This window comes from Hippopotamus amphibius, chromosome 12 (assembly GCF_030028045.1).
Source record: "Hippopotamus amphibius kiboko isolate mHipAmp2 chromosome 12, mHipAmp2.hap2, whole genome shotgun sequence".
Taxonomy (NCBI): Eukaryota; Metazoa; Chordata; class Mammalia; order Artiodactyla; family Hippopotamidae; genus Hippopotamus; species Hippopotamus amphibius.
Window position 1 is genome coordinate 32,523,446 of NC_080197.1, and position 11,571 is coordinate 32,535,016.

The 11,571-nt window shown below is 48.1% G+C and overlaps 1 protein-coding gene across 1 annotated transcript in view; it reads left to right on the top strand.

The window, feature by feature from the left end:
• The window catches only part of SMOX (spermine oxidase), a 204,044-nt gene that overhangs the window by 79,144 nt on the left and 113,329 nt on the right, over nucleotides 1–11,571 (top strand). The window lies entirely within an intron of this gene.

An 11,571-nucleotide genomic window follows, 5' to 3' on the forward strand; every position in this document is an offset into this window, starting at 1 on the left:
CCCACTTCGCGGGAGCCACTTGGGATGTCTGCCCTACCTGCAAACAAAGGTAGGAGGGAGGCGCCTCTGGTTTGAGTCACTCTGCATTTGCTTGGGCCTCTCGGGCTGAGCCCACGGGTGATCCCAAGGTGCAGAGGGAGGTGGACTGCACGTTCAGTTCTGGAGAACTGCCTGTCTAATTAATGGTCTGCCAAACGTAATGGTATATTGACACGAAGCCGTGTTTTCTCAGAATGACCAGCTGGCGTCCCTTCTTCCACGCTTGGCCCTTTTAGCCTGTGCTCCCCACAGCAGTCAGCGTGATCCTTTTAACAGTACGAATCCAGTTACGTGCGTCCGTGGTTTCCAGGGACTCCCATGATACTGGGCGTCAAAGGTGATCTCCAGTGTCCTGTGTGATCTGTGCTCTGGCCCCCACTTCCTTGCATGGCCCCCTTCTGTTGGCCCTGACTGTCCCCTTTAGCTGGAATGCTTGCCCTTCCAGGTAGTGCAGGTCTCTTTGCCTCGCTGCATTCAGCTGTCTAGTCAGCTGTCACTTCTCCAGGAGGAGATCCCTCAGCACCCCGTTTGCCAGCACTCCCAGCACTCTTTGTCCCTCCCCTTGCCTGTTTCTTCATAGCCCTCCTCTTTCTACAAGGTCTTATTTTATTGTTTATTTATACGTCTATTTATTTGTCTATCTGCCCCTCCCCCTGATGTAGGTTACATTGTCCAAAATAGTGCCTGGGGTAGTGGCTTATCAATGAACATTTTCAGAATGAATGAACACGTGAACAAAGAAGCTGAGCTGAATGGTGTCCTCCCCCAGCCTCACCCTTGGTGCTGGCCATCAGTCCTCGTGGACTTCCCTTGTCCGCTCCCCTTCAACTCTGACACCTCCCCTCCCCCACCATCAACAGGCACCAGGGTCTCCCGCTTCGGGGACGACATAGAAGCCAATGGAGGCAACTTCCTTGACAAATCTACGGACTGTTAGCCTTCACACCCATCCTTTTAGACCTTTCCCAGGCACAGTGGAAGTGTGTGACCCATCACTTGTGCATCCCATGTCCCAAAGTCAGGGACTTTTCTCATCCTTTCCTATCCCCATTCTCTCCACTCCATCCTTCCACCTGCATTTCAGTGTCCTCACATCTTTCCCATCACCAACCCTCATCTTACTCCCACTTTTCCTTGCCTCTCTTTTGGTCAAGCATCACACTAGCATTTTCTACACTTGCTCTCTTTGCATTCTCACTGTCCTAACCCTAGCAGTGGTTGGTGGGGGTTCTCAGGCCTCAGAGGGAGACACAGGAAGAACTGGACTGGTTCTCCTTTCCATGGCTGGGAGAGGGGAGGAGGAGCCTAGGTCTGTGGAAGGACAGTCTCGTGGGCTGAAGCACGTACTCTGGCGCCATCTGCTGGCCATGTTGAAATGCAGCCCTCTTGCCGCACAGAGAACATCTATGTCTTGGATTCTGTGAGCTTTTCTGAATTAAAAAACCCTCAATAAATCATAGAAAGTACCTTTAATTAATGCTGAATAAGTTAGTAAAGTAGGATTGCAACTTATTCTAGAGCATTATTTATTTTTCATTCTTAACCTTTTGTAAAAAGGGACCTTGTTGGCTCCCAAGAAGAGATAATTTCTTTTTTGTTCGTTCATTCATTCATTCCTTATTTTGTTCATCTGCCAGACTTTTGTATGCCCGCTTCTGTGCTGGAAAGGTTTAATTATGCTTCAGTAAATAAGTTTATTAAATAAATAAATAAGAAGTATGAACATTTTATTCCCCAAGTGAAGCTGGACTGTATGAGTTCAGTTCTTTTAAATTTGTTGAGGACTTCCCTGGTAGCGCAGTGGTTAAGAATCTGCCTGCCAGTGCAGGGGACACGAGTTCAATCCCTGATCCAGGAGGATCCCACATGCCGAGGAGCAAGTAAGCCCGTGCACCACAACTACTGGGCCTGGGTGCCACAACTACTGAAGCCCACGCGCCTAGAGCCCGTGCTCTGCAACAACAGGAGTCACCGCACTGAGAAGCCTGCGCACCACAATGAAGAGTAGCCCCCGCTCGCTGCAACTAGAGAAAGCCTGCGTGCAGCAACAAAGACCCAATGCAGCCAATAAATAAATTAAAAACAAACAAACAAAATATTGTTGAGGTTTGCTTCATGGCCCAGGTCATGGTCTATCTTGGTATATGAACTATGGTGCTTGCAAAGGATGTGTATTCTGCTGTTGTTGGGTCGAGTGTCCTGTAGATGTTGATTAGATCATGTTGGCTGATGGTGTTGTTGAGTTCCTCTATATCCTTGCTGATTTTCTGTCTAGCTCTACTGATTGTTGAGACAGTAGTTGACGTGTCCAACTATAATTGTGTATTTGTTTATTCTTTCAACTCTATCAGTTTTTTTGTATTAATAGGCTTTTTTAAGAACAGTTTTAGATGTACAGAAAAAGTAAGTATATAGCTCCCAGCCCCATTTTCCCTGTTATTAACATCTTACGGGACTTCCCTGGTGGTCCAGTGGCTAAGACTCCTTGCTCCCAATGCACGGGGCCCGAGTTTGATCCCTGGTCAGGGAACTAGATCCCACATGCTGCAACTTAGAGTTCGCATGCTGCAACTAAAGTCCCCACATGCTGCAACTAAATGATCCTGCCTGCTGCAACTGAAGATCCCATAAGTTGCAATGGAGATCCCGCATGCCGCAAGGAAGATCCTGCTTGGGGCAACGAAGATCCTGCATGCTGCAACTAAGACTTGTCACAGCCAAATAAATAAATAAATAAAATATTAATAAAAAAAAGAATCCAATTAACTTAAAAAATATTTCATTAATATGGGGTGTTTGTTATAACCAATGAACCAATATTGGTATATTATTACTAAGTAAAGTGCATAGGTTAAAACTAAGGAAAGATGAATAAACTAATGTGTCTTTCTGTTCCAGAATTCCATCCAGCATGCCGTGTTACATTTAGCCGGCATGTTTCGTTAGGTTCCTCTTGGTTGTGATGTTTTCTCATGCTCTCCTTGCCTTTGATGATCCTAACAGTTTTGTATATTATAGGATGCCCCTCTGTTGGAATTGGTCTGTTTTTCTCATGACTAGACTGGGGTTATAAGTTTTTAGGAGGAAAACCACAGAGTTAAAGTACCATTTTCATCTCATCGTATGACCTTGATCACTTTGCTGAGATAACTTTGTCAGGTTTCTGCACTGTAAAGTTATCCCCTCCCCCACCCCCATGCCATCATACTGTCCTCTTTGAAGGAAGTCACTTTGCAGCCCACACTTAAGGAGTTATACGCCCTTCCTTTAGAGTAGAGTATCTGCATAATCTATTTGTAATTCTTATGCACATGAAAATTGTCCCTTCTCTTCTCTTACCCCCCTTCCATTTTATTCAATCATTTATTTTTATCAGAATGGACTCATGGATATTTTATACTTTGGATTATAATCTAATACTACTTTATTTTGTTGTTAAATTGTTCCAACTTTGGTCACTGTGAGCTCTTGCAGTTGGCTTCTGTGTCCCTTTGACATGCCCCCATCAATGTGTGGGTTTTTTTTTTTTTTCTTTTTCTTTTTTGAGCACTTCCTTTCTTTCTGGCACTACAAGATTCCCCAGGCTTATCATGTATATTTCCTGCCTCTGTTGAAAGAGCCATTTCTCCAGGGAACCCTGGTTCCTTTTAACAGAGCTTGTTCTAGCTCGGGGCAAAAGCTAGATTGTTATTGCCACTTGTGGTTGATAATGGCAAAAGTGACCTCAGTTCTTCACTTCTCCCTGCTTTGCTATGTGATCTTGCATCGCCTCCCACTGAAGAGGTTGTTATTGGCTGAATTGTGTCCCCTCAAAATCATGTGTTGAAGTGCTAATCCAGCTCCCTGTGATGGATTAAAGATTATTTAGCAAATATTCAATCACTTGCTTCTTCCTCTGGGAGCAGAGTACATTTTCCTGCCCCATTGACTTTGGGCTTGGCCATCTGACTTGTTTTGGCCAACAGAATGTGAACAGGCATGATGTGGTATGAGAAGAAACTTCCAACATGCTTGCACATTTGGGTTTGGCTTCCCATGTACTTGCCATCTGTCATAAGAAGAACAGGTCCCTGACAGCTGATGTTTCAAGGAGAATATGGAGAAGGGGAATAGATCTGAGCCTATAGGAGCCTGGAACCAAACCTAGGGCTGCAGACAGACATACAAACAAGAAAAACAAATGCTTGCTCTTATAACCTGTGAATTCAGGGGTGGCTTGTTTTGCAGCATTATCATGGTAATAGCTGACTGATACACCTCTCTTTGGGGGAGTCATCCAGCCCAAGAGGGATATTTCTAGGCATGATAGAGTGGGCAATGGCCCGTAGACTGGGAAGCCACCCAGGGTACAAGGGTGGCACAGTTCCAGCAAAGGGGCCTTGTAGGAATGGGCCTAGGGATTCAGATTCCTGGAGGATTCATTTCATGGCTTGACTCTGGCTCGAGGAGTCGGAAGAGAAAGAAGCCAGTGGCATTCTTTTAGTTCTGTTCTACCAGACTGAGGAAAGATCTTCTAACCGCCACTGCCCAGTTCTCAGCTCATGAGGAAGAACTTTGTTCTAAAAATTCAGAGTTGCTGCTACTCCTCTTCCACCAAATGGAGCACCTGAGAACCTACAATGTTTCCCTCTGCTGTCAAGGTCCCTTTTGACCCAGACCTACAAGCCTGGACAGTGTTGAAGTCTGCTGAAGGCAGCAAGTTCCTGCAGGGAATCAGGAGGATGGGTGATCTTTACTGTGTTCTTGGCTGCTTAGAAAGCAATTCTTGGCAGTAGGACAGTGGTTGGAGGTAAGATGACTGGGCAGGCTCTTCTTGGATTTAGGAGTGGGCGATGGGGGGCTATGGGTGGAGAGGGTAGAGCCTTTTCCTTACCCACCCCCAACCAGTGGTGCTTCTGATGCAAAGGGTAGAACTCCAGCCAACCTTTTAATTCTGCTTCCTCACCTCTGGAGTTCCCACTGTTTGCAAAATGGTTGCTGATACCCTTAGGCTTCAGACCTGTATTGAATTTCTATCCTATTTTTAGGTCTTTATTGGTATTTTAAGGAGAGAGGTCTTATAAAGGACTAGACAGGATGTCACTTTAAGTTGGAAGTGTTCTTGATTTAAAAAAAAATCTTTCTTGAGGTGTTAAGGGCTCCTAATAAGGCAGGCAGGTCTAGATGGCAGCTTGAGAAGGGAAAGCCAGGTGTGGATGTAGCACATGGAAATGCCACCTCCACAGTCTCCAGAATCTCGCTCTTCTCACCATTCACCTGCATTCCTCTGGCCAAGCCACCATCATCTTTTGCTGAGATTATTGCAGTCACTACTCTCTAACTGGCCTCCTGCTTTCATTCTGGTCTCTCTTTGTTTTTTTTGTTTTTGATTTCAACACAATAGCCAGAGTGATCTGTTCACCCAAAGTCAGATCCTATCACTTCTCTCCTTAAGCCTTTGTAAGGCACCACTTTCACTTCAGAGGGAAAGCCAGAGTCCTGTGTTATTTACACAGCCCCCCGTGCACTTTGGCAATCATCACCTCCTACATCTGACACCTACATTTCCTACTCCTCTCCTTTGCCTGATCTGCTCAGGCTGTGCTGCCCTCTTTGCTGATCTGAACGCACCAGGTCTCCTCCTGAGTTAGGACTTTGCACCTGCTGTTCCCTCTGCCTGGCATGCGTTTCCCCAGCAGTCTGCATGCTTTACATCATTACCATCTTCAGACCTCTTCTCACACATCACCTGAGACCTTCCCTGGGTTCTCAGTCTGAAAGTGCAACGTCCCGCAGCCTCAACACTTCCTGTTACCTTTCCCTGTTATATTTCTTTTGTTTATCACCATTTACTATGTATTTGGTTTATGTTGTTACCTATCATTCCTGTTTCTCCTCAAAGGAGAACTCTGTGGAGGCTGACATTTTTTTTTAAATGGCTGTATGCCCATTGACTGGGCACATAGTAGGTGCTCAGTAAATATAAAATGCACTCATTGTTCAGTGACCATCACCCAGCCATTTGTTATTGGCTGAAAGGCATCAGAAGGCACCTGGACCCATCTGAGCAGGTGCAGTTCACACCTGGGGTTGCAGGAATACCAATTGCCTAATCTGTAAGAGGCCCAGGCATCTGGCACTTGTAGGCTTGTCTACTAGGGTGACTAGTCCCTAAGAGCTTGGACATAAAAGCTCTCAAGACTGGCTTCTGAGAGTTCCATTGTGAAATTGAACCCATAATAAATGAGATTAGAGACAAGTAAAGCAAACTTAAAGGCACAGTGTAAGACAAAAGGCTGGAATTGAAGCATGAGGTGGGAGGATGGAGAGGGATGTAGGATGGAAACAGAGGCACCATGCATTGGGAGGTGGAACCCTGGCCTGGGGACCAATCCCCATGCCTGGTGCACTAAAGTGACTCTTCCCTTTAACTTCCTGGCTCTGCCTCTGAATTCACTAGTGGCTTTCAGACCACAGTTTGGCTTCCTATCAAGTTCGTTTATCTTCATGAGGACATTGGCTTGTGTCCTAACTATAACTAAGTTACAGTTCCCTTTAGAAATGAGCACATTGGCTTTGGGCTCAGGAACTTCATGTCCTAGAGAGTTAGGCCATCTGTGGCAGCTTATATGAGACTGGTAACTGTGGAACACGGACCAGGACCATTTTCTACACCTGTAATAACGAGGACCTGCCTCTTCACTGGGGCAAGTTCATTGAGAAAGTAACACTCCATTGAGCCTTTTGGGGCACAGCCAGCCAGGTATTTCATTATGTCCCCTTTTACTTTTAACTGGTCTCTTTCAAAATCCCGCACGTTTGGTCAGTTTGGGAAAATGTCCTTGAGGTAGAGGGCTTCCTAAAAAACCCCCTCGTTTTAGGTTCTGGGTGAGGGGGAGCTCTCAGCTTCATGCTGTTGCAGATTAGATAACTGACACAGGCTTGCAGTGTGCTGACTGGCCTACGTGACAGACACTGAGAGCTGCCTGCTTGATATGCCCGGCTTCCTCCCGCTGCCAGAATCGTGGTTTTGTTCAGAATAGCAGTGTTTCCAGTGGGAGGCAACGATCCACATTGCCCTAAAGCAGGGTCGACAAACTTTTGGACAACTTTATTTTCTTAAATTTAGGCTTCGTGGGCCAAGAGGTAACTTTCATATAGTATACCTGTCATGAAATAGCCTCTTGACTTTTTTTCCTCCAGTCATTTAAAAATGTAAAACCCATTCTTAGTTCATAGGCTGTACAAAGTCAGGTGGTGGGCTAAATTTGTCCCACTTTGCAGACCTCCGCGCTAAACCAATCACTGCCTCTTGTTTTTTATTTTACCAGCTTCCCTTGCAGGATGGGCATGGCACCCACGTCTGGCCCTTAAGACCCCGTGGAGGTGTGCTGGGGAAGGGGGGTTTGGGGCAAATGTCTATTCTCTTGATAAAAGGAGGCAGATGCCATAGCTCAGACCCGTCTCCTTTTTTCTCTGCCTTGAATATCAATGTGAGTATGGTGCCATGGATCACGGTGAAGCAACAAGGAGGATAAAAAGCAACACACCAACGATGATGAGGCAAAGATAGGAAGAGCTCGTGTGTGTGACTGACAATGCCGGAAGCTACCTACCTCGTAAATTGTCAAGTGGGGAAAATACTGACCAGGGTTTAAGCAGCTTCCTTGTTACTCGCAGCTGCATTTTTAACAGATCCATTGTGCTAGAGATGTCCTTCATTATCTGCTCCATCCCTCCCCTGTCTAGGAGAATTACTCTACCCACAGACACTGGTACCCAGACAGCTGCGTTTTGTACCACATGCTCCATCTCACTCCCATCTGCCTGCCCAGCTGCTCAGACCTGACCTCAAATTAGTCAACCCATAGGCTGGCTAGTGAACCGTGACCTTTGTGACTTGTCTCAGGAATGGGAGCTGAGACTCCAGTGGTTTCTGGCAGGACAGAAAAAGGTGGATGCAAAGAGCATGATGGAGTCACATGAAAGGCGAACTCCTGGAAGGAACGTCCACAAATGTCATGGGTGAGGTCCTCCTCCAGTGCATCCTTTCCCTCTGGCTCCTGGCTCCGAAAGCTCAACCTGTTGTGGCCCCAGTTCCTGGATTTCTTCTTGCTTCCAAGTTCACCCAGTAATTCCTGCTTCATTCTTCTCCAGACAAGAGCAATTTTAGAATGTGGGCCAGGGTCTTGTTCAGCGTTCCCTTTGTTTCCCTGCTCCCACCAGGGAGGGTGGATGGGGGGAGGGAAGAAATGCCAGCCCAGACCTGCAGGAGAGCCCAGTGCAGTCCCACTTCCCAAAGGTACCACCCCCCAGCACCACCTGGGTCCACTGGCCTCCCCAGAGAGCTATTCTGAGCTGAGAGGCTACGGGACAGATTTAACCTTTACAAGCATCTGGTTTTGTGCTTCACTGAACCACAAGAAGTAGGAAAAAAAAAGGAAATTCTTTTCCAAGTGGACGGTGAATATGTAACCCCCTGGGGGTATGACAGGATGGGAACAGAAACAGGATCAGGGCTGAGGAGTCAGGGCTCTGACAGGTCACCAAGGTCCTAAACCTTTCCCCAGGACCTGTCAGTCCCTGGAGCAAGAGGGACTAAGGGACTAGCTTGTAGTGGTGGTGGTGGTGGTGAGGGGTCTGCAGGGGACAGTGGGGCTCCAGGTGGGAGGGGTGGGTGGGCTGCAGGGCACATGGAGCAGGAGGACTTCTTTCTGCAGAAGTCCAGGGTGTAGGTGGCTCTCTGTCTGGGGAAGGATATAGGCTCTAGCCCCTCAAGGACTGGTGGAACCAGCTGGGGGAGAGGGTCTTTCAAAGATGGTGATGTCAGCCAGCCATCAGGTGGGCACTGGGGAAGTGTTCCAGGAAAGGGTAACAGGGCAGCTCCATTAATCCAGGCTTTGATGAACACTCACACTTCGTCTTGAGCAGCCCTGGGTCAGACAGCTCCCTTCCTCATAGTGGATGAAGGTATGGATTCTATCCGTGGACGCGAAGCCAGGATGACTTTGGTGTGAGCTACCAGAGAGACTGAGGTCCACTCAGTGCTTAATTCTGAGCAGGGGCTCTGGGAAGGAGGTCTTGGGAAGATAGTGGCAAGTGGAGAGGGCGGGCAGGCTTAGGGTCTTTGGGAGCCTGAAGGCTCAGCATCAGTGGCCTTGTCATGCCTGCATGGAGCAGAGGACATAGCTTTGCAGGAGGCTGGTAGGCTTGTATTTGAGGTGTCTGGGGTCATCCAGGGGAGGGTGAACACACACATTTGGAGCTAGAGATAGACCCTTGGGAGCCATTTACGTACAAGTGGTCATTGAGATGAGATTGGGTGGCACGTTGAGACAAGAAAAAGAAAAAAACAACCCTGGGGGACACTGAAGGGCATAGAGAGGCACCTACACAGGAGGGGGGTGGGGCAGGGAAAGAGAGAGAGAGAGAGAATGAATGTGTATGTGGTCAGGGGACCAGAAGACCCCAGGGGTGTGGTTCAGGCAGGGAGAGGAATATTTTTGGAAACAGGGAGCAGCCACCAGTGTGGACTGCAGCAGAGACAGAGGGGGAGGAGATTGGGGAAAATGAAAGGTCCCAGGTGACTTGCAAAAGCAGCCTTGGGAGATGCTGGGACAGAGGTCCTGGAAAGAGTGTGAGAAGCAAGCAAGATGAGGATGGCAAGAGCCCAGCTGGAGAGGGAGGGTGGACTGAAGCTGCGGCCTTGGGAGGGAAGTGGGAATGCAGCTTTTTAAGAAATTGTTGGGCGTGGGGGCTTGGGGGGGGGGAGGGCACAATTGGGCAAATACCAGTGCCCTTGGAGGCTTTCTTCTGTCTCTGTCACATCTCATAGGACCATCCTCCTTCTCACTCTCGGAATCCTTCAGGCTTCATTCCAGCCCTTGAGAATTGTGTAAAGGAACTCCTAGCCCCATTTTGATGGGTACTGAGAGAATCTTCCCCACTCTCCCCCAGTCACCTGTGAAATCACAGGGGCCTCTGCAGACAAGGGCCCCATTTTTTAATATGCACCTCAGGGACAGCCTCTTTAATTAGATGTATGGACTGGGCTGGGGTATCGAGGACCCAGAAAATGGTGCAGTGAATGCACTTCTTCCAGATGTCCCAAAATCACTCGCAAGAGGCCACCTCCTCTAGAAGGACTGTTGCTACTCCCTCCATTCCTCTTGGCTGCTCCACGACTCTTCGCCATGGTCCTGAGAACCAGGTGAGCAGCTCAGTGCTTTACTGATGACTATAACTGGGTCACTGGATGACCTTGTTGTGGCACAACCTCGCTGGGGGCTCTGTAGCCCCACGTCCTCTTCTGAAGGCTCGTTCCCTGGTGGGAAGGGCATAGGAGGAGGCAGATGTTTGCAGAGGGTCCCATGTGCAGGAGATAGGAGCTGAGAGGCTTAAAGGTCAGATATGTTTTGCTGATTGATCATTGAACCTAGAGAACTCCAGGCAAGCTGGTACTGGGCAAGCTGCTGACTCCACCTGCCTCTACACCCACTGTTACCCAGGACAGTAACAGGGAGGCCCCCCTAAAATCCTTCTGATGAAGCCTCCCTGCCCACGTCTCCTTGTCCTCCCTGTTGACCTCCGGTGGGCTCAGCTGCCCTGGCATGTGGGAACCCTCTCAGAGACCCTCCCCTGATGTTGAATCCCTACTCAGGAGCCCCGTGTTCAATCCTCTGACACTAGGGTCTGCCTCCTCGCTGACCTTTGCTTCGATGGATGGCCTCCACCTCTGTGAGAAGACTGTGGGGGCTGTGCCCAGTGTCCCCAGCTTTAGGGCAGCCAGTGTGCTGCAAGATGGGGCCCTCTTTGGGGTGTGCAACATGCTCCCCGTATCTGCTTTTAACTGCCCCTTTGGGCGATGCCAGGCCTGCAAGTCCAGGACCTGCTGTAGACCCACAGTGTGAAATTGCTGCTCCTGAGCCCAGATACTGGGTTTCTTTACCTTGTAATATTGGGATGAGGGGTCTGAAATTGTGGTGACCTTTTAAACAGACTACCTCCCTACTACGGGATGGAAGCTTTTGGGTCAAAATACTGGTTCATATTGGCCCCAGCAATTGGTTCTTCCAGTTTCAGAACACCTCCACTCCAGACAGCCCCGGGTATTATCTAACCAGCTCTCCTTCCAAGGGTCCACTGGGCTACAGTCATCATCCCCTTGCTGGTTGGATGTATGTGGTTGATATTATCTAGCGGAAGACTGAACTACCTGTAGTCTCTTGGGAACATGACAGGTGTATGACATTTTACTCAAAGCTAATAAGCATGGTTCCTAGGTAGGTGTTTTCTCACTCACCACGTACACCTGTCCACTTGGGCTTGTATACTTTTTCATGTAATGTTTCACCCATTTAACTGACGGCCACATTCCAGATTGAGGCCCTCAGAGCATCACAGATACATCTCGTGAGACTGAAAAAGTGAAACTTTGTGCTTATAACGACTGTTTCCCAAGACTAATCGTGTGAGTTTTAAAAGCCAACAAAATGCCCAAATGTTTTGGTTATGCTGAAAGTCCCAAAGGACAGAAGCCATCAGTTAAGGAAA